The sequence below is a fragment of the Cupressus sempervirens genome, chromosome 5 (genome assembly GCF_028749045.1).
Source record: "Cupressus sempervirens isolate cs-2001-9-10 chromosome 5, ASM2874904v1, whole genome shotgun sequence".
NCBI classification, from domain to species: Eukaryota; Viridiplantae; Streptophyta; class Pinopsida; order Cupressales; family Cupressaceae; genus Cupressus; species Cupressus sempervirens.
Window position 1 is genome coordinate 403,393,748 of NC_143122.1, and position 25,180 is coordinate 403,418,927.

Below are 25,180 nucleotides of genomic sequence, written 5' to 3' on the forward strand. Positions count from 1 at the left end.
CTAGAAGTAGGAAGATCAAGATGTCCAAGAAAGAAGTTCCCAAGCTCAACAAAGACAACTTCATTGCATGGCAAAGTCTGAAGAAATTGCACCTTGGATCAATAGGTGATTATGCAAAAACTTCAATTGGAACACTACATGTAGACCTAGATGGACCTCTTATGGTAGATGATTTGAACAAAAGAAAGGAGCACAATCAAGCAATGTTGGAGATTGGCTCTGCAGTTAGTTATGCTAAATTTGATGACATCAAAGGATGCCCACACTGCATTCAAGATGTGGAAAGCCTTGTCAAATATCTATGGAGGAGATCAGAATGTCTAGAGAGCAAAGAGAGAAAGCCTTAGAGGGAAGTTTGATGACATGAAAATGGAGGAAGGTGAAAATGTTGCTCAATATGCTACTAGAATGAAAGAAGTAGTAAGTGCAATAAGAAGTCTGGGTGGTCAATTGGAAGAAGAGATTGTCAATAGAAAATACTTAAGAACCCTACTCCCCATCTATGTTATTAGAGTTTCAGCCATCCAAGAGATAAGCTATGTACAAGGAAACACAATAAGCTTTGAAAGAATTGTAGGAAGACTTACTACATTTGAATTGTCCAACTTTGACAACTATAGACCTAAGAACCTTGAATCTACTTTCAAGGCCAAGCTAACATTGAAAGACACTGAGGAGGTGAGGTCAAGGAAGAAGAGTATAAAAGGAAAACATGCATCTAGTGATAGCAACACAGATGAGGAAGATGTAAAATAGTTAGAAGCACTACTGGCTAGAGGATTTCAAGGAAAAGGTAAATTCAAAGGTAAGTTGCCTATCATTTGTTTCAATTGTAATAAAGTAGGTCACATTGCTACAAGGTGTACACAGAAGAAGAACTACAAAGAAGGAAACAAGTACAAGAACAAGAGAGAAGATGATAGTAGAGATTGCAAGGAGAAAGGAAAAAGATGCTACATTTTTGAACAAGATTCTAATGAGAATGATGATGAAGTAGTCTATGTGGCCATGAAGGATGAATCAAATGAAGATGAGGCTATAGCACTAGTAACCTGTGTGAACAAGAATGACAAGTGGATCATAGATAGTGGTTTCTCACATCACATGATAGGAGATAAAAGTAAGTTTATCACCTTCACTCAATATGATGGAAATAGTGTTAGATTTGGAAATGATGCTCTATGTCAAATCAAAGGAAAAGGCTCAATTAAACTTACAGAGAAAATTTCATGTGATAATGCATACTATGTTGAAGGACTAAACTACAATTTTTTGAGTGTATCACATTTAGGCAATGTAGGTTGCAAAGTAGAATTTGGAAACAAAACTACCAAAATCTATGACACTGATGGAAATCTAATAGGAAAAGGTGAACAAACAAGAAGTAATCTATTTTATCCAGATATGGAAGATGCAACTTGTCTTGTTGTTACACTTGATGATATGTGCTTATGGAATAAAAGATTGTGTCACGTTAACTTTGACAATCTGATTAGCATCAGCAAAAAGAAGAAAGTCAAAGGTTTGCCTAAACTAAAGAAGCCTAAAAATACAATCTACAAACAATGTCAACTAGGGAAGATGACTAAGTCTAGTTTCAAAAGCAAATCATACACTTCCAAAGAAGTACTGGAGTTACTTCATACAAACTTATGTGGTCCAATATAAGTGCAAAGCTACCTAGGAGACAAATACATAATGTTGTTTGTAGATGACTATTCCAGGGTGAAGACTACTATGTTTTTAAAGAAAAAATCTAATGCATTTCAAATGTTCAAGTGGTATTTGGCCAGAGTTGAGAAGGAAATAGGTAAGAGTTTAAAATGCCTAAGATCAGACAAAGGAGGAGAATTTACATCAAAGGAATTTGAGATATTCTACAATGACAAAGGTATCAAAAGGCAAAAATTAGCACCAAGAACTCCACCTTAGAATGGTATTACTAAAAGAAGGAATAGGTCAGTAATAGACTATGCTAGAACCTTGATGATGGAGGAAAATGTTGCTTTAAAGTACTGGAGAGAAGCTGTAAGTACTATTGTTTACACCCTAGATAGAGTCCAAGTCAAGAAAGGTACAAATGCAACACGTTTTGAATTTTGGTATGGTCACTCACCTAATGTAAAATATTTCAAAGTCTTTGGTTGTAAATGTTATATTCTTAAAGATACTAGAAATGGAAAGTTTGATGCAAAAAGTGATGAAGGCATATTCCTTGGATACTCCACTAGAAGTAAAGTATATAAGTGTTTGAATACTAACACTAACAAGATTATAGAGAGTGCAAATGCAAATTTTGATGAACATGCAAAAGTCCAAGTTGACGAGTCCAAGAAATTAGAAGATTATAGATCCTTTGTATACTTCTATGAAGGAATTACTATTGAAGATAATGATGTCAATCAAATTGAGAATCAATAACAAATTTTAGTATCAGCCAAGTCACAACCAATGAATGTCAAGCTGCATTCAAAATCCAAGTTGTAGAATGAAGAAAATGCACATTTTGACTTTGAAAATAGTATACATGAAAGAAATGATGAAGTACCAGATGAAGAAGAGAAAAATAACTTTGAAGCTAAAGGATCAAACATGGGAAGAAGGATAGAACCAAGATTAGCCAAGTATGTAAGGAGACATCACCCTGCAAATCAAATCATTGGTGACAAGGATGCTAGACCAATGACAAGGAATAGAATAAGGAATGAATCATGCCTGCTAAGCAAGGTTGAGCCAAAAATAGTGAGAGATGCTCTACAAGATGATGACTGGTATAAAGCTATGGAAGAAGAGATAGTCCAAATTGAGAAGAACAAAACATGGACCCTAGTTCCAAGACCAGCTAATAAGAATGTAATTGGTACCAAATGGATGTTAAGGAACAAAATTGATGAGAATGGTGAGATAACCAAAAACAAAGGTAGACTAGTTTGCAAAGGCTATGCACAAGAAGGACTAGATTATGGGGAAACATTTGCCCCTATTGCAAGAATTGAAGGAAGTAAGAACATTACTTGCATATGCTACTTACAAAGGCTTCAAGGTCTACCAAATGGATGTGAAGTCTACCTTTCATAATGGTATACTAGAAGAGGAAGTCTACATAGAACAACCAGAGGGATTTTTTGATGACAACAACAAGGATATGGTTTGCAAATTGCATAAGGCACTTTATAGTTTGAAGCAAGCACCAAGAGTATGGTATGAGAGACTACACAAATATCTTGTGAAGATAGGATTTGAGAGAGAAAATGACAATATCAACCTATATATCAAGGAAGAAAAAGGTAAAGACATTTTGATATCTAAAATCTTTGTTGATGATATAATATTTGGAGGAAAAGATGTTCTATGCAAAGATTTTGCTGATCAAATTAAGCATGAGTTTGAAATGTCAATTTTTGGAGAAATCAAGTTCTTTGTTGGATTACAAGTATATCAATTGAAGCATGGCATATTTGTGACCCAATATAAATACATTAAGGAAATACTCAAAACATTTGGATTAGAAGACTCAAAACTAGCTAGCATACCAATGGTGACAAGACATAAGTTATCAAAGAATGATGAGTTAGCTGAAGTGAATTAGACAATGTATAGATCAATGATTGGAAAGTTGTAGTATGTTATACATAGTAGACTAGACATTGGATTAGCTGTTGGAATAGTGGCAAGATTTTCTACAAATCCACTAGAAAATCATCTGATGGCAGTAAAGAGAATAGTGAGGTACCTAAAAGGAACTGATGACTTTGGTTTGTACTACAAGAGAAGTGAAAAGTTTGAACTAAGAGCCTACATTGATGCAAATGGGAGAGGTATTATTGATGAAAGAAAAAGAACCAATGGAGGAGCACTTTTATTGGGAAGAAGATTGATTACATGGACTAGAAAAAAGCAAAATTGTACCTCATAGTCCACTGCAGAAGTTGAATATGTTGCAGCTACTATCAACTGCACCAATATTGTATGGATCAAACATTTGTTGCAAGGCATGAAGGAAGAGTTGAATGAGCATATGATACTTTATTGTGATAATAAAAGTGCTATCAACATATCAAAGAACCCTATAATGCATGCCATAACCAAGCACATTGCAATCAAGTATGACTATGTGAGAGAATTGGTGGAAGACAAACAAGTGAAGATGGAATATGTTAGCTCAAAGGAATAGATTGCTGACATCTTTAAAAAAGCACTACCTAAATATTCTTTTGAGTATCTTAGAGGCAATTTAGGGGTGATACCCCTAGCCAAGGTTACTTTTAAAAAAAAGGAAAATCTCCCCTACATCAAATGAGCTAATTGTTAAAATATTACACATTAATGCAGAGGATATTTACTTTAGGATTCATGCCTAAAGTAATTGAAGTGATGAAGTTCCAAATTAGTCACAAGAAAGGTGATAGAGGGAGAAATTGAATGAACTTGCAAATGCTACACTTGCATGATAAGATGCTAGGATGTTAATGTGTCTTTGGTATTGTTGTCAAAGAGTGAGAAATATCAAAAACTGATCAATAGTTGAAGGAGAAGATGAAAAAGTTGATAAGAAAATATGGACTAAGAAAGAAATAGTAGACAAATGAGCAATGCATATAGAGGGAGAAAATTTAAGAAGGGCAAAAAAAAAGGAAAGAAAAACGATACAGCAGCTAAGAGGTAGAAGTAAAGCAATCCGGATAGTAGATCAAGAGAGGAAGAAATTGTGTAATCCAATTTCCTTTTGGCATTTGACTTATTGTTCTAACCTAGTTAGCACTTTGATAACATGGTTGAAAAGTTTGGTCTGATGGTTGATCAGTTTGGTTTTCCATCAATGCCAAAGAGGGAGATTGTTGGAAATTTGATTGAAAAGATCATTGATCAAGAAGATTGATTGAAAGAGGGAGATTGTTGTTAGAAGAATGTTTTCAATCATTGTTTTGTCATTGATGTCAAACCTGCTATTTGAAGGAATGAAAATTTCTTATAAGATCCAAGCACTATCACTTAGTTGATTGATGAAGAGGATTTAATCAACAAGATGTAACAAGAGCACCTTAGAGAAAGGTTGAGTTATGGTTTTGTAATGAAGTGCAAGGATCAACAAAGAATGTTGTTAAATGATATATTGATAACATATTCAAAGACACAGAGGATGGTCACACTTAGAAACATTAGAAGTATAAGTTAGAACAAATTTGACTGCAAAGCTTAAACTAAGGTCATCAATGGATGCCGAGCAAGCTAGTTTAAGCCAAGAAAATGCAAAATCTAGTGTGTACTGAGTAAAATTTAGGTGCCAAGTGAAATTCAAGTGCCAAGCAAAGTAATAGGTGCCGAGAATTAGAAAAAATCTTAGTAGATGCAAAGTGAATTCACAGTGGGTGTTGAGCATTAGTAAAACATAGTTGATACTGAGTAACATAGTATGTGCCAAGTATCAGAATTTCAATAGTGTTAAGCTGTTGCATTATTAGAAATGACAAAGATTCATCAAATTTGAGCCCAAAAGTTGTTACCTTGAATTTTGTGAACCAGTTGGAGGATAAGGATGATGAGCTGGTGGCACAGAATTTTATGTAAACCATTTTTTAGTGAATTCAAGTGAATTCTTCATTATGTTTCTAGAAGAAATAAAATATGGGTTAGATTCAATGAATCCTACCTAATCCATACGAATTGAAATTAAAAGAGGGAAGAATCGAGCAGAAAAAGAAATTCTAGATTTCTATTTAAGGAGTCACAGACCAAGAAGAAAGTGCTACTGGTGTGCCAAATTGTGAAGTGGTTGAAGGGTGTCAAGGAGAAGACATCTAGGAGAAGGAAAAACATAGCACAAAGAATCTACTTCAATAGGTGGTTAGAAAGAGAGGATTTCACTAGTACATGGAGCATGGAGACTCAAGGAGACTAAGCTTGAAAGGAGGGAAAGCTTTTAGAGTTGCAAAGACTAAAAGCTAGGCGACATTATGAGATGAGAAGTGATCTAAGATCTGCAAGTTGTATGTTGCAATCAGTTCAAAACCACTTATTGTTACTCTCTAGCAATTGTATCAGTTAGGGTACAAGAAAATCCTATGGACATAGTTTGGTCTAACAGCCATTTGTAAATCCTTTAACGAGGTGGCATTCCAAGTGAATGTTCTAAAGTCCTCTAACCAGGTCCACTTCTAACAAGGTTCTTAAATCCTTTAACATGACATATTTAACAGTGTGTTGTAGCCTTTAATAGGGTAGGCCTTTCAAAGGGCATCACTTTAGAAGAGTGAGAATTGAGTAGAATTTTACTGGTGGTTTTTCCCAAATTGGGTTTCCATGTAAATCATTGTGTTATGTGTTGATCTTTTATGTGTTATGCTTGCATGTTGATTTATAGTAACCTACTGAATAAGAAAGTTAAAGCTTGGATGGACAAATAGTTAAATGGGCACACTTTACTTGATGAAAAAGTTTGAATATGACATTTGGACCTTGAATAACTGATTCACACCCCCCCCCCCCACCAACCTCTCAATTATTCTAAAGCATTTCTAACAATTACTTCCTACCATAGGAAGGAAACTATTACCAAGGGGCTATCCTTAGATGGTGATCAATCTGCTTTCAAACAACCAATCAGATTTTAACTTTTCTCAATATTTGTTATGCTAACCTGGTTTTTCACCTTGTATAATTTTGCTACACTCTATAGTGAAAAAACCCATTGGTTCTATGTTTAAAAATGTGAGATGTGTTGAAACCCTAAATGAAACTATTAAAATTTCTTGAAACCCTTATTATGTGCCCTAGCTTTTCAAAATTTGTGAAAGAAGTGTTTTATAAAATGCACAAGAAGCTTTTATCCTAAGGTTTTACTCTTACATTTTCCCATATTTTCTTTTAAGTTACTTTTCCAAAATTTTAAAAATCCTTTGTTGTAAACCTTATCCTAACCATGGTTTCACACTTTGTTAATTCCCTAATACTTTATGAAGCATTTTAGCCACTATGGTTTACTTTTTCTAACCGTTGATCTCAAAAGGATCAACGATGAGCATTTCCCCACAACATGAATTTGCTCAACCTTTAGCAAATGTGGGGAAGCACCTGATTGCCAAATAGAACTTCCTAATGTTAAGCTCTTTAATGCACCACAAAATTTGGAAGATATCAAAATGGATCCAAAGTTTTCAGGGGTTGTCAGAGCACGTTGGGGATTTTGAGCCATTTCATTGGTTGAGTTGAGCAGTAAGGTTGCCTTTTTGCATTATAAACATTACACAATTGATCATGGGAGGATTTATGGTAGGCATATTACCACAATATAAAAATGTGCAAAGTTTAACTAAAGTGAGAAAGTGTCGTAAAGATATGTGTACTTAGTGATGTCATGCATCTCAGTTTAAAAAGATGTTAAAGTAGTTGGTGATTGTTAGACACGTTGGACAAAAGCAACACATTTTATTGGTTGATGTTGCTGACTAGATTGTAAAAAGGGTAAGATGTATGAAACCATCAATCTTTGAAAGATCAATGGAAGGCGCTTCACTGCAACATGAAAGTAACTAAACTTTAATTAAAGTAGGGAAGTGTCTGCTTGCTGCATGGACAAGTGGGGCCAGTCACTTAAAGGGTTGCTAAGTAATGCCAAGTTGGAATGTATGTTGATATGGTACATGATGATTGGTGGAGTGGTCCATGTGTTCACTAAGTTGGAAAGTGATTGTACTAGTCGGGCCATAACTTTGAAGCAATAATTATAAAGATAGAAGGATCTTCATTATTGTTGATCTTTGGAAGATTGATGATCGACACATACCCACTTCATAAAAGTGAATGAAGTTTAACCAAAGAGAGAAAGTTCCCTATTGATGCATGGAAATATTCACAAAAGGTTAGTGTAGCTAATTTGATTTCAAATTAAGTCATCCAATTCTTCATGATCAATGATTGAATTTTAAACTTCACAACATAACACAGATAGTGATTGTTCAAGCATTAACTTTCATCAATTTTGTTTCATGTGAGTTTAAGGCTGTTATAAAATTTCCAATTCTCCATTATTGAGCCATAAGATTGCAAAATTCTCACAGCACAAATATTTCCAAAGATAAGGGCAGGATTTTCCAAGGGTTTCAACATTTTGTCATGAGATTTTGAGAGAAGGAAAGAAAAATGGGTAAGATGTCTAACCTTTTAGAAATTTGAGAATTTGGAATTGCATTAGGGTAAATTCTAAACATGCCTCCATGAAAGGATTTTTTGGGAAAAGTAGATTATCTAAAGAGGGTGGTTCATGATGATTTCCTAGAACAAATGCCCCAATCTATGAATGAATTAGCTAGGGGAAAAGAACTTATTTCAAAAAGACCTAGGTTGTTGGTTGGTGAGAGTTTCTATGATAAAGAAAACTGGTTAAGGGATGCAGAAGTGTCTATTGGAGGATCAAAGCTTTTTTAGAAATGGTTTGCAAAAAGATAATTAGATACTCTAGTAAATAATGTATGGGAATTTGATATAGGCAAATTGATTATTCTAGGAGTTTTCATTGATGAATATTTACAAGCAGTAATGGCAAAAAAGTATGACCCAATTACCATAATTGTGAAGAACCATGTGGGTGATAATCTCTTTAGGGTTTCACCTAAGTTGATTAGAGAAGTTTTTATGTTAAATCCTAACCATATAATTCATGAAAGAATAGACATAGAAGACCTCCAAGCTAGGTATGATGCATAGAGAATATATCTGAGGGGAGGACCACTATAGGAGCATTTTATAAAAGTTGCGTCATTGCTCTTTGTTACACAAAACACCCCCAAGCTTCTATTGAAAAAATACTTCAACCCTAGGGCATAGGCCTTATATTTTCTCTTTGCAAGATCTTTGGCATGGATAAGAAAGATCACATCCTAGGCTCTATTTTTTTCATTATTGCTCAAACTTTTCAATATGGAATGAGTTCAATTCTTTATTTTGATACTCACTTAGCAGAGGAGATCCATAGTGGCTTAATAAGGATCGCAAAGGCTAAGGTTGATAAGCCCTTTTGTTGGTTCTCCATGCTAATGTATATATGCTTATACAAGGGAGTTACTTTTTTCTCTATGGAGATGAAATTGGAATTCAAAAGATAGGGAGAAAAACTCCTAGTTCAATTATGGAGCATGGATATGACATGGGAGGTAACTGATGCCAATTTTGTCAGGTTTGATAGATATTTTGCTTCAAGTCTCATAACATTATTAATAGGAGATAGCCCTAGGATACCACAACCTCTATTAGAACTGATTAGACCTAAGGATCGTGTTAACAGGCTATTGGTGAGCCATAATTGGGGAGATATCATCCCATATGCAGTGTCCACTATTTTCAAAGTTTATTGTTTTTTGGGAAAACCACATGTTTTACGGCCATACCAAGTGTCTTTGAAAATAGGGATTGCTGAATTATTGTGGTAAATTAGATCAATTGAGAAAAGAGATTTCCTGGGCAAATCTAAAGGTATATTTTTTTCCCTAGCTTACTATTGTTCACAATTTTGTTTGTTAAGAAGGGATGGAGGAACTTGGGGAAATTCTTAGATAAATATCAAATGGCTTAGTCCCATGCCAATTTTTTTGACTCAGAAGGATTTTATGACCTCCTCAAAGAAAGGAGTAAGCCTAAAATTTAGAAGCAAATTGTATACTTTCCTAAGGATATAATTAGAAATAGGTTATCATTACAAGAGCAAGTTCTTAGGAAGGAGAAATGGATAGTTTATAGTAAAGTCTTAAACTTTATAAATGTTTTTGAGCCAGATTATGATCCCCTACCAGATAGAAAGTATTGGGGGTATGAAAGTAGATATGTTGATGGACAATTTTGATGGGATTATGCAAACATTGAATGAGAAGAAAGAAATTATGACACAAGCATACCCACATAAGGCCATTGAGGTGGAGAGCAGGCTAGAAAGAAAAATGATTTTGACCATGAGGAAGTATACATTACAGAAAAGAGTTAGGTATGTAGTGGCCAAGAATGTAAAACATATTCCTCCATACAAAAGACCAAGGTTCGAGAGCCCACCTGACACACATGCTCCCAAAAACAAAAGTTGGAGCTAGGATCTTCTTCTAATATTGAAAGCATATAAGGAGAGAGGAAATATGATACATCAATTGGAGGCTCAAGTAGCCCAAATGGATTAAAAACTAGGAAAGAAAAAGGGGAGAATCTAGCCGACCCCAAATTACTTATTGTTGCCCCACAATTGAGCCATTCAAGTCAACTCCCTTAGTAGAATTACCAGATACCCTGCATACGCAAGAATTTTATACTGCTAAGCAATTTGAAGAAGAAAAGAATAAACTCTGGGCCTTGCATGTAGAATTAAATGACTTATATGAGGACAAAATCAGGAAGACAATCTTATACCTGGCCAACATTGTATGAATAACTGGTACAAATAATGGACATGTGGACTGAAATAAAGAATGGTGAAATTGCTTTAAAGTTCATCATGAGTAAATGGTGTAGAAGGGACAAGGATATCACACTTTTGTTGATTTTAGTTATTATTCTATCGTGTAAATAGATAGAAAAAACCTTCAATGTGACTAATGATTTATCTAACTTTGACAAGAAAAGGGTTGCAGTATAAAAGAAGATAACAAAAAAAAAATTCAAAATATCTTGTTGAGAATTTTGAGCTCTTCCCCCATGCACTTAAAAAAATAGATAAACTAAAAGAAAAGGAGGAATGGGGTAAAGAATTAGATGATTAATTGTTCCTTAGAATAAATGGGGTTATAAGTGAAAAGGGGCATGTGCTATGGGCAATGATAACTGAATAAATTGTTAAGGTTCTATAATTCTATGAGAGAAGATTTTTTGATTAAGAAGTAATGAGAGATTTTGAGTTTTGATTGGCCAGATGACATAGTTCTAATAAATGGATGGATGATTTTGTACACTCAAAATAATTAGTGATTAGAGAAACTGATGAGGAGGAAATGGACCAAGATGAGATGCAAGCAACTAATGCATCAATTTGAGCAAAAGAAGACAAAGATGAGCAATTAGCTATAGTAGTTGGCACAATGGTCCAAATTGATGTCGTGGAAATAAGAGAATCAAATATAACTATTATTTTAATAGTGCATGATGACATGGATGGAGACCCTCAAGTTGAAGTAACTTTATGAACATCAAAATTAGGTCCATCATAAGCAACTCCATTGGTTACACCTTCCAACAAATGCCAATAAGCTAATCATGAGCCTTTTAGCAACAAAAGGTGTAGCAGAAAGTGGTCCCACAAAGAAATATTCATGATGTGAAATCTTTTTGTTGCACTAATTTTGTCCTTTGTGATAGTAGCATTGTAAATATCTTTTTTTCTTAAGGACAGGTATCAGTACTCTCTAAGCCTGAAGCTTGTTGCATCTCACACTATATAAATGAGATTTCAAGTCAATTTTTCTTGATATCAACTCTTTAATGTATTTTCTCTGCAATTCTCAGAATACATTAATTTTCCATGATCATGATGTCTTATTTTGAGTTGTTTTGAGTATATCCAATGTTACATAGTTTTCAAACAGAATTAATATAAAGATGAGTTGTCCCCATATCTTTTCTCTCTAAATATTGTCTCCATTTTATTGGTTGGTTATTTTGAGATTGTATGAGCAAAGCTTGTTCAATTTAATGCAACTAACATAAGTTTTTGTTGAAATATTAGTCAAGTTTTTTTATTAGTGACACATACTTGATCAGACAACTAACAGCTACCAAGCTTATTGTACAATTGATATTGTTAAACAAGTAATTTAGGCTTTACAGAGTTTTACACTTGCTATCAAGTATTAGGAACAATATTTAGTTTGCGTTGAGTAGTTTCTACAAAGTTGGTGTAAACTAAGCTTCTTAGTGTTTATTGAGTTTCTTGATGTAATCCAAGTTCTTTAGTGGTTACCGAGTTTGTATATTTAGTGATGTGGATCTAGTGTGGACCAAGCTATGCAATGTCAACCAAGTGATTTAGTTTATACTGAGCTCATAGTGATAGCATTGATCGAGCTATATAATATGAATCAAGTGATTCAGTTTATATGTCAAGTTTTGCAGTATTCACCGAGTCACCAGTGTAGACTGAGTTCAAACTACTTAAAGTGATTAGTATGGACAAAGCTTCTACATCTATCAAGTCCATGATGATTCTGAGCATTGACAATGGATGTTGAGTATCAGAACCCTCACCGATTTTGTCTTCAAAACCCAAGTTCTTACAGTTCTAGGCTGACTTTATGTATTTTGGTGAAACTTGTATTGTAGCCAAATTTGATGAATTGTAAATTGGATTGATATGTATGTAATGTATCATATCACATCAAAATATGTATGCAATAAGTAGAAAAGAGTACAAGTGCAAAGTACAAGGCTATAAGTAGTATAAGGAGCGGCAAAGATTTATATATCACAGTAAGGTGATAATTACACTCAAAGGTATCTCATTCAACAAACTAAGTTGCAGATCAGTGATTAGCCATTGGTTCATTGTAACAAGTGGAACAATTAAATCCTTTCACAAGGTAGACTTAACAGTCTTTTGTAAATCTCTTTACCAAGTGCCTACTTCATTGTATGTTTGTAAAACCTCTTAAAAAGTGGACCAAGCAGTTTTTATTGCTCCTAATAGGAAAAATCATCAAAAGTGATCATTATAATCCTTAACAGACCAACTTTATGCTACAATACTAAAGCTTGTGGGTATCATCCCCACCCTAGTTTTACTTTCTATTTGGAAGATTTCTAGGTCACCATATTGTGTGTCAAAGTGTTATGAATGTTTTAATGCTTTCAGTTTTTCATGCATGCAATTAGATTATAATACATATGAAGGAATAATTAGTAAATAAGTATCAAATTTTATTGTTTACTGATTCACCCCTCTCATATTAGTAACTTAGCCTATCATATGTATTTCCAACAGTTGTATGTCAATTGATTATTGCTTTTGATTCAATGAATAGAGTAAATGCTTCAATGAATGTGACAGGATCTCTAGACATTAAGAAGGATTTATGTAAGAATTATTTTTAGGGAGAATTGTTGATGATATTGACTATAATGCAGTCAATTAGGTCAATAAATTGGATAGACTCTAAATCCCAATAGATGAGGCACTAATCAATTATTTCAGTTAGCATATGAAAAGATCATAGACATATGTCAAGGAAAAACTTAAAAAATTAATATCAATTTTATTTTAAATGTATGAAGAATTTCATAGTTGGTCAATACTTGTTTACATTTAGCCTTTGAGTATTAGTTAGCTACTATTGCCCAGAATTATTTGTAGGTATAAAAAGAATTGTGACCAATCTGCTATAGGGGATTAATATTGGTATAAAATGTCATGGAATGAATGAAATGTGAATGTACTATCAAGTATGAATCTTTTTATCCCTAAGGTGTACCCGCCTTGGTTTTGTAGAGCCAAAAGAGTAGAAAATCTTTTATGATTTTGTTGAAGTTGGGTCCAAATCTGAAGAACATCTAGCTAATCATCGGAATTAGCTAATCCTTAGGTTATTTTGATATTTATTGTCTTGGTATAAGGTATCCTTATTACATGGTAGTTTAAAAACACCAACATGTTATACATTACCTTCTTCATATATTGAAGTTGTATAATGTTTTAAGGTCCACAACATTTTAAATTTTTCTGGCATATGATTTTTTGTTGAATTGTCAATTGCAAGATGTCTAAAAGGCTTTTCTACGTTGATCCTACAAGAGAATGCACTTCTCCCAACTCTAAAAATTACATGGAAAAATAGGATCTTGGGATACTAAATTATAAAGATCATCTTTGCATAGACTCCATCAATAATAATTATAATGAATCTTTGGCGATTAAGATTTTAGTTTTCTTCATGCTAGAAAATAGATGGAAATTTTTTGGCAATAAAAATTTACTTAAGATGGTGCTAAATGCAATAAGTTTTTGTTTAATTAGGGCTATAAATATGAGGTTATGACTACATGAGTGGGGTGTGGAGATTTAATGAAGCACAGGTGTATTCTAGGAAAAATAAGATAGGAGTATCTATGATGCAGATTTTTGGGGGTGCACATAGGGATATGGTATTTATGTTGCAAAGTAACGATGGATATCTAACACATTATAATGGCCTAGTTTTCCTATACTACATGTTAATTTCACCCACAATGCAAATCAATGGAACGTGGTCTTATGTGGATGGGCAAGATGAGCAAGTGTTTCCTTATGCAGGGCATGGCCTCCATGTTTTCAAGTTTGGTGTGCAAGCTCTACCCAACTCTTTTATTACTATGGAAATCTGTTATAGAATTTTCTAACTTTGGAGAATAAATATAAATCCCAAAGAATTCTATTTACTTTATCATGCATTGGATTGGTTGATTTTTGCATTCAGAAACATTATATATGTATAAAATGGTCTATTCCTCCCAATGGATGGATTAAAGGGAACTTCGATGGAGCTGTTAAGGGAAACCTGGGAAGAGCAGGATGTGGAGGTGTTCTTAGAGATCATGTGGGAATTGTTATTGATGTTATAGCAATCCCTATTGGTCACTTGAATAGCCATATTGCTGAAGCTACTACAGCCCTCCATACCATTAAACTAGTTGTCTATTGGGGTACTCCAAATTATGGTTGGAAGGTGATTCTTTGAATATTATTAATACCCTAAATAATAAAAATTCTATCTCATGGTCTATAGAGGCTATAGTTATGGAAATCAAAACCTTATTTCAAAAACTTGAAAAAGTGGTCATTTCCCATACATATAGAGAAGCCAATGGGGCCGCTAACTGGATAGCCAATCATGCAATTCAAATGGGGCATAAGGTGAGGTGGCTTGATGAATTAAACAAGCACATGAATCTTAAAGAAATTATTAATTATGATGCTACTCATTCCAAGGTGGGAAAGATTTATTTGGATTAGAAATTTAATGAGTGGGGGGAGTGTCCTTAAGACTGTCAAATTACCTTCCCCAAGGAGGTACATTCATGTGAAGGTTATGTGCTCTCTACACGTATCTTTGAAAAGGCAACCTCGTTCTTGAGTTACAAAAAACTAGTCTCATTTCAACCTCTCTGCTATTGATATTTGGGTGTCTCTGGTTTTTTGTTCACTCTGTAAAATGGGGGGTGAATGGAGGAAGCAGGAGCCCCAAAAATGTGATGATTGGAAGGCAAGGCAGGATGTTTGGAAGATTCTCTAGAAAGGGAAGGTGGTCAATTTTTTGGAGCGTTTGCATGGATTCAAAACCCCATGTTACCACTATCTTCTTCAAAAATTGGGTCGATGACAAAGTTACTCTCCATGGAGTCACTGTGAAGCTTACTGAGGAATTCATAGCTGAGGTTACTGGGCTCCCCATGGAAGGTATTAAATTCTTGAAATAGACTAGCATTTCCAATGTGGCCTACAAAAAATTCCTGAAGATAGATGATGAGGAGAAGAAATTGGAGAAGAATGGAGACTTCTTTGATGTGCAACAGATTAAAGATATTTGGCATGATGTGATTGGCTATATTTTTGAGTACTTTATCCTTGATGGTAGGAATAAAAGAGTGCACAAATTCTAGTTTGTCTTTCTTAACCATTTTAGGTATAAGGACATAATTTCCTTCCCTTTCTATTTGCATTTCTCTTTGCTTCAAAGTTTGTATGCCCATAAAACGAAAGAATCACGACCCATTTTACATGAAGGTTTGATATTGCTCATAGAGGGTTTTTGTAAAAATAAATCCATTGCTTCATCTCCCTCCACTAGAAAACATAAAAATTCACAATCCATAAAATGTAAAATTGATGATAATGTTAAAGAGAAATATAAGGAAAAATTGAAACCCTCTAGCTCTCGAAGACAAATTGTTGAAGAGGATTCTGAGGCAAAGAGTACTGAAGGCTCAGAGAAGGACATCCCAGAGGAAGAGGAAGGGATGGATGTTGGGTAGTTTAGCTCTAACCTGGAAGGTTATCCAAAATTGAAAGGAAAAAATGAAAAAGGGAAAAAGGGAGAAACAACTAAGGATAACTTGAAATAGAGCAAGTTTGATAATGAGGGTACTCAGACTGTGTTTGGGGGAGGTGATAAAGATAAAGATAATTTAATTGATGATCCTACCATTATGAGTGAGGAGGAAAACATGGGGAAGGCTTCCACTCTTGCAAAGGAGATCGAGTCACAAGATAAGGAGGTCCCTAGTCAACATGACCCTATGGAGACTGGAGAGGAGGAGCCACTGGATGGGGAGGAACAAAGTGATAAAGTTGTGTCCCTGCCACATGCCATTGTTGAAGACATGGGTGACTCCTCAAAGAGGAAAACCAAGCTTTCCTTCCTACATTCTTCCAAACTTAAAGTTGATTCTTTTCTTCAAGTCAATTCTTGGATGTATAATTATATAATGGGGTTGAAGAAGAAAGTGGAAACTTTGCAACATAACCAGGAAGCTGATCGGGCTATTATCAAACACTTGGAGGTGCAAATGGGAGACATCCCAAAAACTTAAGGATTATGAGAAAAATCTTAGAATTCTTATCAAGGAAAGTGGAACAAAAATGGAGCAAGTTACTTCAAGCATCTGTGTTGTTCTGGCATGCTTGGGAAACAGAGCAAATGAAGGAACCATATCTTTGGAGGGTCCTAGCAAGAGGATAAGATAGAGTACGAGGAAAAAAGCCTTGATTGTTGCTGCTTCTTTGGTCACTAACTCCATCCTAAATATAGCTATGATTGGTAAGGAGGCAGTTAAGATGATCACAAAACTGCAATAGTTTCCTTGGGTCTTCTCTTCTGGTTGGTTCCTATTCAGTTCCTTTGGTTGGTTGTTACTTCTGGTTCTTGTGTTTGGTCCTATTTTTTGATTTTTAGTTTAAAATAGTATTGGAGGTTCTAGTTCCTTGTAAAACCTAGGTACTTTAATTGGACTATGTTAGTGGTTTCAAGTCCTTGTAAAACCTAATTTTGGAGCTATTTCTAGTTGGTTTAAGGACTCTTTTCCTGATGGTTGTTTTGCTTTTTCCTTTTTGAGGATGTGAAAGGGTTTCGGGGTCCCTTCAAAGCCTATTTTTACCAAAATCTAAAATATTATATATGTATGCTTGTTGTACAACTTTGTAGCTCAGAAGAGATTGGGAAGTTACAACTAAAGTTGAACCTAAGATAGTCTGCATTATTCAACTAGATTGTGTCTACCATAACTAATATTCATGGTGGAATCAATATTAATTTATTAGGTAAAAAACCTTATTCATGTTAGTATACATTAATTATTTATCACATGTGTTGTTGTTCATTCAATGTTTGCAAGAAAATGGAGGTACTTGACTTAGTGTGGTAAATGAGAATTTATGGTCACTATTTCTTTGGCTTGAATTATTGAAAAGGGAACTCTTTAGTTTTTAGTTAAATATATTTTAGTAGAGGAATCAAGCTTTGAGAGGCCCCAAAGATGTCAAAGTTGAGTAGTATAGGCAATTTAATAATTCTTCATCTAAAGCTACCAATAGAGAAAAGTGAGATTGCAGTTTGAAACTTTGTTTCTTTCAATTACATTGTTTCTTTTCCAATTTGTTTGATTTAATAGGTATTTACTAATTTTCTTGCAAAATACCCAATTCGTTTAAGATTTGGATATCATTGTTGTGTTGGTGTGTTCTCAAAATTTGTGTCTGGCACACATTTTTATAAATTTTTTATGGATTGAACATGAAAATGTAGGTTTTCTACTTACTTTTTCTCAAGAATTATTAGTTCGCTCTACACTTACAACATATGGGGGAAAGTTTCCTTTTTCTAATTTGGCATTCTCTTCTATGATTTTTAGAGACTTAGGGCTCAATTGGATCATAGATAATCTACTCGATTGAACCATAAATTTAGAAATTGGGTATATTTATTGTAAATTTTATGTGCACAAATATTGCATTTTTAACCCAAAAGCCAATATGATAAATAATCTCAAGTCATTTTTATTCACCACTAGAACTATTTTTCAAGCCCACCATATTGATATTCATATTACGATATTATTGTAGAGACTGGTATATCTAAAATGTAGACATTAGTGTTGTGCATGTCTCAAACATTTTGTGAAGATACTACAAACAAGACTATTGAATTTTTAGGAGCAAGATTACATGTTGAATAGACTACATCTAGAGCTACAAAGGAAGCTATTGAGAAAAATGCCAAGAGGGTAAGGGAATTTCTTTCTTTTTGAGTTCCTATCAAACTCTTTTTTTGAATTAATACTCGCAGACACCCCAGCTTCACCAAGCTAAGAATATTGGATGAATTTCGATTTTTTTGTTCCTATTAGGAGTTTCACTGGTGTCAATTAATGGATGATGATGGCAACTGGTAATAGTTTAATTTGATGGAAGTTAAACATTGATTTCTCTTTGTGTATAGAAGTATTATTGTAAAAGAATAAAACCAAACTAAAGAAACATGGGTATATGGTATTAATATCTAAGCCTATGTTTTGTATTAGTGTCCAAACACTTAGTCATTTACTAGGGAAGATTACATGGTCATCACTTTGATCAAGTTATCTAGTAAGGGTCGAGTATACAAAGCTTATACTAAATAGGACAGTGATTGTCTAGTATTAAGGTGAGAATGAGCATATGTACCCTTTGAGCAATATAGTTGGAACTGAGCACATTGACAAGCTAATGATTGTCAAGAAAGAAGGTATATATAATTTGAGTGATAGTATGAATAAGTTAACATGACCAAGCATCAGATAATTCAAGTGTCGAGCAGTTGAATTTTGTCATATGAGTTTGTAATGGCACAAACACATATGTAAACTATTTTGGTTGACTTCTATATGACATTTAGTATTTGTAGAGCTAGCTAAGGAGTAGATCATGTACCATTAAACAAGGTAATGATCCCTATATATGGAATTCAACCAATCAAAAAATTTGATAGAAACAAGAAAATTTGATGAATTGTAAAGCATCGATCAAGATCTAGATCCTTCATAGAACATCTATTTAGGGAGGATTCTAATCCTAGAATCAAAGTGAGTGAGTTAATGAATGAAAGAAATAATGAATGTGTATACATGTGCATATGAAGAGAAATGACTAAGTCTAAAAGCATATCAAAAAGAGGGAAATTAGAGTAGCAAAGGACTAAATAGAGATATCAGATTAGGAGATTAGGTTAGAGACATAGCAAAGAGGAGACCCAAGACTAGGGTAAAGAGAAAATTGAGGGTTAGGTACTAAATTAGTTATTGTTAATTGAATCAGGGTGAATCTCTTAATGGAGTAGTCTTAAAAAATCTATGTAAAGCTCCTAATGGATTGCTTACTTCATTGTGAGTGTAAAATCCTTTAACAAGGTGAGACCTAACAGTCTCTAAATATTTTAATAGGATAGATCATATCTTAGAATCAAACATTATAACCCTAACAAGTGAAGTTTATTGTTGCAACAGTTAACATGTGTGGGTTTCATCCCCACCCTAGTTTTACCTTCGCATTGAAGTGTTTCTAGGTTACTAAATAATTGTGTTATGTGTTGAATGTTTCACAGACATGATGAATTTCTTTTATGTTTCAGCATTACAGTTTTAAATGTTACATCTAAAGTATGAGATGTTATAGGTATGAATTCAATATTTGGTTTATAAGTTAAAGTTTAAAATCTTGATTCACCCCCCCCCCCCCCCCCCCCAACCCCTGCCCTGCCCCCTCTCAGTATCTTATTTCCCATTAATCTTCCAACAATTGGTATCAGAGCCTAGTTCTCTTGTCAATAAGCCAAACAGCTTGAGAGGATCAGATCATGGAGATGGAAGTGTTCAAGATGAAAAAACTCATTGAGAACTAGATCATTTAAATTTTCCACAATTAGAAGAAGCAAAAGAAGAAATAAGGAAAACCCTAAAAAGAAGGCAAGAGGTAGCTATTTAGTAAAATGATACACAATACAAAGAAGTTGACACAAAAGGACTGCTCTATAATGGTAATATTGGTATTAACAATGAAGCATTGATATAATTACTAGAGAAGAACAATATCATAACCAAAGAAGCAAAAGATCTCAAGAGAGAAGAAGAAATCCAATTAGTTACATTATGTGAAGCAATCGAACAATAGAAGACAAGCTCATGGTCGAAGAAGACAAAAGATGGATGGCTATCAAACTTGAAGAGAGATTAGTTGAAGTAAAGAAACTCACAAAAAATTAGTTGGACATGATAAATCAAGTGATAGTTTCCAATCAAGAAGCAAACATAAAAGACTTGGAAATAACAAACCTAAGGTCACAGAATGAGCAATTGAGAAGTGACTTAAGGCATGAAAAAAAAACTTATGGAAAGAATGAACAAACCAAGTGAATTTTTCAAACACTTTGAATATCTCATGAGGTCACCTCGACTAAGTGACACCTCTAGACTTGGATACAACAAACAATTTTCATGTAATGAAATAGGAGAATCATCAAAGAGTGGAGAAAAAAGGAATATTAAATCCAAAGGAAAACCTACATGTTATCACTATGGTAAACTTGGACACACAAAAAGCATTTGTATGAGTAAGAATGGTATGCAAACCTCCAAACCTAACTCTACTAATAATTATTCTAAATTCAAAAAGGTAGGACATCAAGCACGTGCATGTAGATTAAAGAAAAATGATTCATTCACTTCATTTAAAGGACACTGCTATAAATTTGAGAAATATGGATGTAGATCTTATGAGTGTAATTTCAAGATAAAACCTAAATGCACATCTAAGAAGTAGGTTCATGTATCAGGAAAAGAAAATTCTTACAATTGGGATTACAATACATGGTATAGTTGTCACTATTTTGGAGAATATGGACATATTCTAGAAAATTGCATCAAAACACATTTTAGAGGAATCAGAAGAAGTGAATAAATGGAGAAATAATATGTTTTAGTTGTCTCAAAGTTGGACATATTAGTAGAAACTACAAAACTAAAGCACCAGCACCAACATCAAGTAATAGAAATGATAAAGTTGAATGAAAGAAAACATGGATAGAGATAGTAATAGCTGAAAGAAGTGGAGTAGACAAAGAATAGATCACCTAGTCCAATGGATTAGCTGATCACTCCACATCAAACTAAACAAAGAAGGGATGTAGGTATTGTATATTCAATATTACATTTTACATCATTTCCTACCATAGTAGTGCTAAAGGTTCATATTTGCATAAGTAAAGATGCATTAAGAATAGAAAGAAAAAGGAAATCATAAAGTACCAAGCATCAGTGGTATAGTCTATATTGATTGAGCTTTGCAGTATAGACCGAGCTAGTTGTCATGCACCATCCAAGTACAAAGGTGTTAATTACATACCTAAAACCAAAATTTGAAGGTATTTATCAAAGTTGAACATTCATTTTTCATTCACCGGGTGATCAAAGATCTCACAAGATATTTCAAGGCAATTTCAACAATAACTATGAAAGAATTATAGTAGAATATCAATGAGTTTGAAAAAAAAAGTAAGTATTACTCTCAATGCCAAGTTGATTATTGAGTGGAAATATTGCAAAAGGAGTTGTTATTGTAAATCCATAGTTCATAATGGCATCTAGAAGGACAATGTTTTTGGATAGTAGTGCACAAATCATACAAAATGACCAAAGTCCTCCACCTAATTTTAGAAATTCAATAAACCTCAAAAACACTATTGACAATATTGAACCTTTGCCATCAATTCCACCCAAATTCTTGACTATTTAGAATGTAAGATCAGATCCTATTATCTTTGCAAAGTTTGAGAAATTGAAGATTTTGAGATTAGAGAATCTTATGAAAAGCTATGTGTTGATTGAATCTTGAAGGATGAACATAAGATCATTTATGAGAAAAGGGCTTACCAATGTCCTCATCTTTCTAGAGGTCTTTAAGATTGAATGGATAAAGATTGTGATTAGAAACATTCATGACATGAAAGTATGGACAGGAGGTGGGCCAATCAAGATAAACAAGGCCATCATTCACAGGGTAACTAGGTACCCTATGTTGGATCAACCAAAATGTATAACAAGTGCAATGAAGAATGATTGAAAATATGGCCAAGGAAAAGTGGAATGGTCGAGGAATGTCAATTGATAGAATTGAGGACCCATTAATTTAATTTGTTGTTTATGTAATTTCACACAAGTTTTATCAATCTATCATGCTAAATAGTGTACTGTGTGTAGTAATAGATTTAGGCTACAAAATTGTGAAGAAGGATCATACCTATGACCTTGCCAAGTTGCAACTTCACAAAGTTAGAGAGAATCTAGAAGCAATAAGGAAAGTGAGGAATACCTCTTGTAAGTTTGGATCCTTATTACTTTGTCTATTTTTCTATGTATAAAATTCTTTTCCTACTATTGCAACAATTTCTTGGGATAGGAATCAACCAATAATGGAGGAGATAAGTGATTTAATTATTAGATTGGGAGAAAATTTTGAAGCAATAATGGACAATTATTTTTGAAGGTTTCAAAATGAAGATAAATAATAGGATAAGGATACCCAAATCTATTGTAGATAAGTACTACAATGAAGTATGTTTTATTGTAGATACATATATTTTCCATGCACAAAATTTTTTTCCAAGGGTATCATGGCTAAGGCCAATGCCTTATGAAGTGAATGTAGATGAGGTCACTACAATATTGAGTGCACTTTTGGTTGAAGAGATTGACACAACTATCAAGCAATTTGGCATGTATGAAATAGTAATTACTAAGTTTTCTATTGAATCTAGCACACCCAAAGAAGGAAAGAAAAGAAAAAGGAAGAGTGTCGAGGGAGGTCACAAAGATGAAGGAGAAGGGTCTTCAAAACCTATAGAGACCAAGGAAGGAAAAGGAAAATAACTTGTTGTTGCAAAGCCTAAGGAAACTAAGAAGAGAAAGGTTATTATTGTTTAGCCTAAGGTAAAGGCTAACCTAGAGAAAAATGTGCAAGGGATGGTGACACCTTAGAAGCCAAAGGGCAAGGTGATAATCACCGGGTCAAAGACATCTCATCCCTCTACCAAGAAGGTAAAATGAAGTCAATCAAAGAAGAGTAAATTGACTGGAATACCTTAGAAAGCAACACAAGAGAAGCCGAGGAGAAAACCAATCATAACACAAGAGGAGGAAGATGATGAAAAGACCAAGTTTGATGAACCCAAAAAACTTAAAATAGTGAAGAGGCTCCCTCCAATGATTGTAGATCAGGTAAGTGAAAAGATTAAAGAATCAAAAAGTTTATGGGATTCAAAGATATAAATTATGATTCTTTGAATAATGTTGATCAATATAGGCTTAAGAAGCTATGATTGACATGATGATTAATTTTAGACATACACTATTAGAATTAGAAAATGGATTCCCAATAGATCTATACAAATGAGTTAATGCAAAGTAGAAGTGGGCATTGGCCACCGAGAAACAAATAAGAGAGACAACATTGGTACAAGCTATGGCACATTCGAGGAAGACTCACATGTCTATAGCCCTTAAGGATTTTGTAAAGAAGTTTATGCTGAGAGATAGGGCATATAAGATTTTGAAAAATAAAGTTCATGAAGTTGAGTAAGATATTATTCGAGTATGGAAAGAAGCATTTGGAATTCTTACTCCATCTATAGAAGTGAGAGAAGGAAGAGATGCAGTAGAATTTGAAGATGATTACAAATAAGAAGTTACCAAGATGACCAAGGAAATTCAGCAACTAGTTAGTCAATGTAAATAAAGATAGATTGTCACAATTAAAGATAGCACTAACACCCCTTCACCAAATTTGAATATACTAACTGAAGAGGACATTCAAATATTAATGGCAGATCAAAGAAAGCTTTGCACTAACCTAATCATGTTACAAATTGTAGATTATCAAAATCTTGGTAATAAGAAGACTAATAATTTTGATGTGACATCAGTTACAGAGGATACAAGTGCTAAGAAAATTGTTAAGGATATAATTGTATTTACAACATTTACTTGTATTCCTATTTCACAAGTAGAGGAAAATTTTGTGCAAGAAACATGTACTAAATCAGTAGCAGAAGAATTGTCATAGAAAGAGAAAGAGGTCACTTAAGATCTTATTCATTGTTGAGTGCAAATGTTGTAGAACCTACAACCAAGACACCTATACGTCAGGTGATTCCTACACAAGTATAGAATCAATTATTGAAATCCAGTGACAAGGGAAAACAACTGCAACTATCACTATCGAGTGATACACCCCCATGATCTCAAGATGTGACTCAATCAAGAGAGGTAGATGAGTTAATAGATCTTAATAAGGTAATCACATTACCTATGTATGGTTTGAATAACCTAAAACTTGAGAAAATGCAAGAGCTACAAACCTTGTTGAGTCGCAAGGCAAAGCAAGAATAGTTGAGAAGGGAGCAGAATAGGATGTAGGTATTACATACTATCAAAGAAATGTTTGTAGATGCATTTGAGATTTGAATAATCAACATCCAATTTTGGATCATCTAGTGTATTTAGTTCATAAGATTCATATGGAAGATATAGAGACCAATGAAAAATTGTTACAATGGTCTAAAAGAAGAGTTAAACATAAAGTGTTAGAGAAAGTCTTACAAGAATTTGTATAAAGACAAGCTGAGCTTTCTACATTAATCACATAGTTGGAAGAAATTTTACAAACCATCAATTCATTATATCTGAAATTGTGTGATATTGATTTTTAAATAGTTGATATTAAACACTCATTAGAACTACTACATGTAGACATGAGAACAAGTGTAATTACATTGGGAAAGAATGCAATTTCAAGCTCATCCTCATATAACGAGTTAACATTTTGTCAAAAGAGGTTAGTCGAGTTGATGGCTAAAGATAGAAAAATCAAGAATAAGTTGACATTGATTCAACTTTAGTTACTCCCACATATAGAGATTATTCAGAAGGAGATATTTGTTACCAAGAAGATTTTGAAGAATTTTTCACATATTATAGATTGTATTGATCTAGCTATCCAAATAGAAATTTAGTTTTAAATTTTGGATCAAGTTAAGGAGAGATAGAATAAAGGTTATGCCAATATTCTAGAAAGTCAACAGAAATTCTTTAATAACTACAAATTAGTCCCAGTAGCCCCAAGTCATTCATGACAAAAACAAGAAGTAAATACACAAGGGGA